At 42.6% G+C, this 6000-nt stretch overlaps 1 protein-coding gene across 7 annotated transcripts in view; it reads left to right on the top strand.

Moving 5' to 3' along the window:
* Positions 1–331: 331 nt before the first annotated feature.
* The window catches only part of CSNK1G3 (casein kinase 1 gamma 3), a 121811-nt gene continuing 116142 nt past the window's right edge, over positions 332–6000 (top strand). For all 7 annotated transcript variants that reach the window (XM_065918206.1, XM_065918202.1, XM_065918207.1 and 4 more), the window contains exon 1: positions 332–703. The gene's annotated coding sequence lies outside the window, so the exon portion shown is untranslated. The remainder of the gene's footprint in view (positions 704–6000) is intronic.

Here is a 6000-nt window from a genome sequence, read left to right as displayed (position 1 = left end):
TCTCCCAGTTCTTGCCAGAGACCTAGCCAAGCCTCTTCTCCCAAGGCCTCACCCAGGGAAACAGACGCGTAACCACAAATACTCCACGATCTCTACACGCACCACGGGTGCGGAGGTGGGGAGGGGGGCGTGGCTTGACTGTTATAGGCCTTTCCAGCCAATGAACAAGCTGCTTTTCTTCCGGTCGGCAAGCCGACCAATCTGAGCAAGTCGGTGTAACCTTCGGCTGTACTCGGCTCTTTTCGCTGATGCGGGCAGCTCAAGGGGCGGCCGCCGCTTGAGAGACGCTTCCCTTTTTTATTTTTTTTCCCCCAAGCGTTCACTTCCGGGTCCGGCGCCGATCCGGATGCCCGAGGCAGAAGGATGTTTGACCTCCGGATAAGCGAGGAGGCGCCGCTGTGCATTCATTGCCGGCTGCATCGGTGGCGACAGCAGCGGCCCGGGCGGCGACTCTCCGGCCAGAGGCGGCGGTAGGACGCACCGGCAGCAGTGAGGGGACCGAGTCCGAGCCGAGCTGCGTTACCTCCCTCGCTCGTTCCTTCCCCCTCTACCTCGCTCGCTCCCTCCCTGCGTGGCTCGCTTTCCTCCTCCGGCCGCCGGCGGGAGCAATGTGCCGCCGCTGCCCCCGCCGCCACTGACTGACGGACCGGGGGGCGCCGCCCGCGCCCGGGGCCGACCCACCGCTGGCGGCCGCGCCTCTGAGGTAAAGCCCCCTCTGCGTTGGCGCCTGGCTGGGCGGCCCTGGCCCGCCGGCAGCCTCGGCGCGGCCGCGGCGCCCTCCTGCCCGGGTGGGGCTGGGCGGGCTGGGGTCCCGGGCTGGGTGGGGTGGGGTGGGGTGCGGCGGGGGCGGCGCCGCCAGCGGGGGCCTCGGGAAGGGCTGGGCGAGGAGGACCCGGGCGGGGGCGCGGAGGCGCGGGGCTGGAAGGGGCCGTGGCCGGGGGGCGAGGGCGCCGCGGGCTCACTGGGCAGGAAGGGGGCCGCGGGCGGCGGGCCGGGCTGGCCGCAGAAGTTGCCCGAGTGGGGCGGCGCGAGTGGGGACCGCGGGGAGGTGGGCGAGGTGGGCAAACGCAGGGGCTTTTGGGGGGAGGGTTGGGAGGTCGGGAGTGCAGCCCCCCAGCGCTCCTCGGTTTTGTCCAGTTCCCTTCGGAGTAGGGATTTTAGGCAAGAGGGTGGGAGCTATCGGTCGGCTGGAGGGAGGGGTCAGGGGCTAGCATTCATTTCGGGGAGAAACTTCCCTATGGGGTATTTGTTTCCAGGTTGCGGGGGGAGGGGGGGGGAGGGATTTACCTATTTGTTTGAGCTTTTGACTTAGCTCAAAACTTACCCAAGGCATTAGTCGAGGAAACAAAATTACTCTGATGGTTACTGTTGGGCTGCTGGTTTGTTTGTTTATTCTACTTGCTAGGGGAAGTGACACAGAAGCGTCGGCTCTCTTGGTCCACGGCCCCCAGGTTTCTTTTCTGCGGGGTGGTGATGGAGATGTGTGTTTGCTTCTGGGGTGGGGGTAGTTAGGCCTGTGTTAGGATGGTTCCAGTTCTCCCAGGGAAGGAGGAAAAGTTAATGGGTGGGAGAGAGTGTGTGTGGGAGATGGCTACTGTTGCTGCCATTGTGCGAATTAGTTTTAACTCTGTTGTAATGAGTGCTTAGCCTGGTCAGCAAGTGACCCTTTTTTAACCTTTGGTTTTAGAACATCGACTTTAATTGGACAATTAAAAACCTACTGATTTTTAGTTAAGTTCAGAAAAAGTCAGTACTTAATGTCTTTTACGTTTGCAGTTACTTCTTGTGATAGGAATGACATTGGCCCACACAGAGAGTAAAAGAGGTTAAGCTATATCTGACTTAGAATACTTTTTAAAATTAAAAATATCTAACTAGTAAAGACATGTGTATGTTTTTGAAGAATATTTGTTTTCCTTATACATAAGCAAATTGTGAAAGAAAAGTATCATAAAAGTTGCAAGATGTGAGGCCAGTTTAAGAAAACACCTCCCACCAAAAATCAGATCTGGTTTGTGACTTTCTTAGTAACTTTTTGGGGGGAGGGAAGTGGAGAGATGTACTTAGTGTATTTTATAATTATTCCCAAACTTTTGCTTTAACTGTATTCTGAGCTAAGATAAATTATCTTCATATTTTATATACATTAATCATATAGTTTGTACAAAACATGAAAATCATATTTATGGGAATTGGAAGAAAGGTGTAATAAAATATACTGCATAGCTTTGGTATAGATTCAGAGCAGAGTGTCTAGACACATTGGTATTCAGGGAGCTTCCTTTTCTGGATATGCCTCAGGTGTAAGTTCTTAGAATGGGGATTAGAAAATTTAACTTTAATGTTGATGTGTATGAGACTTTTGGCGGAATCTTGGAAAATGATTTTTTTTTTACTGATGATTTAGTATGCTCATTGACCAGGAGGTCGTTAACCGAAAAATTAATGAATTATATAATATTGACATTTTCATTGTTAGATTTGCAAGCATTAACTGTTAACAAAATCTTCAGCACATGAAATGCATTTATTACTTCAAATAAAAGAACTAGGATTCAAACAAAGGAATAGTTTAGTTCAAACTGAAACTTTACTTTATGCAAGGGACTTTTACTGTGTGTTGAGGATGAAAGAGTGGGTAGACACATGAAGAGGAATTAGATCCAGTTAGTTACCTTTAAGGGAGAAGCAGACAGGCACAGAAATAATTGCAACACAGGACTCCTGTGGGGCTTATTAGAGATGTACGGAAGTGTGGGGGTGGTGGTGATGGTGTGTGTGTGAGAGAGAGACTAATTTTTGACTGGGAATTACAAACGAGTTTAAAACTGGTAATACTCCATTTAGGCCTTAAAATATTTTAATGGTCAAAATGGTTGTGTGTGTGTAGAGGTGGTATTTTTGTAGGTGAACGGAGCAGTTGAGCACAGACATGTTGGTTTGGTATGGTGGGGCCTGTTGAACTGGAGGTAAGGCTGCTGTGCCAGGAGGTTTTTATGGGAAATGAAGCTATAAAATTAGGTGGTGATCAGTCCATGGACATCTAGAATGCCTTGTATTTACAAATGAGTCAGTTCACCATACGAAGATCCCAGTGTATAGATTGCAAGGTGATAGGGAGTACCTATGAAAATAGGGCTAGTAAGTTTAAAGGAAACAAAGTATAACAGAGTAGTCAATTTGTTATCATTCATGCTTATAGAGGAGATCCAGAGGAGTATATGAAACAGTTTATACATGGCTTTGTCATTATTTCTTTACTTGCTTTTGGATGTGAGTGTGTGGTAATCTGGCAGTTGGTTATATGAAATAAATCTAGATTTTTAAACATGTGACTTGAAAAGAAATGGGAATCTTTGCATTTCTTCTCTGGGTCCTGTCTGTAATCCCCTTCATGCTGGTAATAGACCATCTTTCTGTCATGGTTTTTTGGTTCATATTTTTTCAGAATGGAACAAGTGGTGGTTTAGTTTCCAAGACCTTTCTAAAAGAATTTATCAGACTAAATATAGGGAATGCGAAAATAATAAACAACAAAATACAGGTCTTTGGATAAATTATTGTTAATACATTTTAAGGTGAGATTTGCTATGGATGAAGTGAAATGTGAGGAATCTACATAGGATGAGAATTGACTATAATAGTAACATGACAACATGAGAAAATTCCACAGTTCTGGATAAATAAGTACAAGGTTTTTAGTCATCTTAAGTATCAATAATTCTAAAAAAATTTAACCCCCAATTTAATCATTATCCAAGAAGTGCTTAAAAAATATCACCCTTACAACACCAGTGTTTAATCATCTAGTCATGTTGCAGGGGAGATTGACAGTTCTTACTAACTGTTCCCTTCTTAGTGTTCAACAAGGACTTACTTTATAACTGAATTTGTATCTCAAATCTCCCAATAATAATAGTACCTGTTACAATTTATTAAATGCCCACTTTGTCTGTGGACCTTAAATGATACTGTTATAAGACAGCTCTATGAGTTAGGTGGTATAACACTTGCTTTTGATAGTAGGAAACAGTCTTCTAGAATTTAAGCATCCTGTTTAAGATATATCTTGGGAGTAACAGAGGGGATATTTAAATCTTTTTTTTTTTTTTCCTGGTTTTGCAATGTTAGACCAGTGATATCTTCCCTAATCTTCCTTTTTGTCTTCTCTTATGCAGTTGGCACTTAGCGGTATTGATTAATGCTTTTAGTATGTGTTTGGGTGTTGTTTTTCTAAGATGTAATTTCTTTGGAAATGGTGGTTTGGGGATATCTGTAGTTTTCTAATCGTACAGTCTCTAGGAGCAGAAGATATGGTTCTAGTAACTTAAACTACCGCAGAGTATCATTTTTTGTGATGATCTATAGGAAAGAACCATACATGGGATTATTAATATGTAGAAATCAGGTGTGTATTGTCTATTAATGTAAAGTGACTTTGGAGAGCCTCTGAACTAGACAGGAAACATGGAATGAGACAGAAACGTGGAGATGGGTAAGTTTTAGAGACAGTGGAGACTGCTGTTAGCCATAATCTTTCCAGCTCCCTTCTCAAAGTTGAGATTTAGGAACTGTGAATGTTTGGGTTTCTTTCTATTATGGGATGTAAGGAAGATGAATAGTGATTTGTTCTTTAACCATATTAAGTGACTGGTTATATGCCCTCCTTCTTATCCCTGCCAATCATGTTAGTTCTGAACATGAAGTATTTATGTATTTGGTAGTAAGACTCATTTTGATCATTTTTTTTTACTAATGACTTATCACATAGTTATAATTTAATTTGATGAAAATCTGTAACTGTTATATCCAATGACTATACCATATCCACATTTTGTTTTTACAGCTTTTACTGTAATTAGGTAAAAATTTCATGATGGATGCCCTCTTTCTTAAACACAAATTTCTAATGTTTCTTTTCTTCAGTGAGTTGTCAGACTTTTAACTGTATTCAAATTTATTACATATATTTAGCTGATTAGGTGCTGACTGCTTTCGTTAGCTGAAAAGAGTGGGGATAGAGAGTTTCTCTGCCATTATATTTTTCATCAGGACTGAGAAAACTCGTATGAAGTGCCAGGATGTGATGCCTGGCACATAGTAGGCACTGTGCCAGTCTTCTCTTAAATGTAGAAGTTGCTGATGTATATGAGTTGTCAGAGGGTTGATTGGTGCGTAGAATCAGCAAAGACTCTTAGGGATAGCCTATTACAGGAGAATCTCTGAACTCACCTCTCTTTAACCCACTCAAAAGATTGTTGTACTCTCCATTCATTTACTGTTTGATGTCCATGCTACGTTAAAAGGCAGTAGACTACCCTCTAGTTTCTTGATTATACCAAACTACTGTATACCAAGGTATACAGTAACTGATGGGAATAAAAGGTAATGGCAGGTGTATGTCTTGTTGTAATTACATAGTTTAATGAAACATTATTCGGTGAACTATGAAGGCAAAAAGGTGTTTATCTTGAGACCCAGTGACTGCTTTGAAAAGCAGTTGAGTCATTGAGTAGTTGAAGTCAATTATAGTTAAAATAGTTTTAGGTGAAATAACTTAAATGATTAGGGGGAAAAAAAACCTTAAAGATCTTAGATTTCACAATAAGATCCTTCAGTAAAATTGCTTTTAAGAGTTGTGAGATATCTTTCCATGTTTAAGAGACAGAAGCTGGAAATCACAGGTGATGTACTATGGGTGTGGTTTTTGCAAGAAAAATAAAGTAGGGCTACAATCTGTAGACTTATGCTTGAAAGAAAGGCCTTGGCAACCTGCATTAAAAGACGTCTTGTGGTTGTTTTAGTGTTGGTGGCATTAAACTGTTTAAAGTATGTAGATTTTTTACGATTCCCCTTGTAGATTTTTTACAATTCCCCTTGTTAAATTCATTTATGAACTGTTGGTTAACAATAATATATTAAAGAGGTATCTACTTCTGAAATAATACCTCTTTTATACTCACAGAGATTTATTTAACAGTATCCTCTTTTAAAAAAGAG

Source organism: Muntiacus reevesi, chromosome 1, assembly GCF_963930625.1.
Source record: "Muntiacus reevesi chromosome 1, mMunRee1.1, whole genome shotgun sequence".
NCBI classification, from domain to species: domain Eukaryota; kingdom Metazoa; phylum Chordata; class Mammalia; order Artiodactyla; family Cervidae; genus Muntiacus; species Muntiacus reevesi.
Note: the sequence above shows the minus strand (reverse complement) of the source record. Positions and strands in the feature narration are given on the sequence as shown.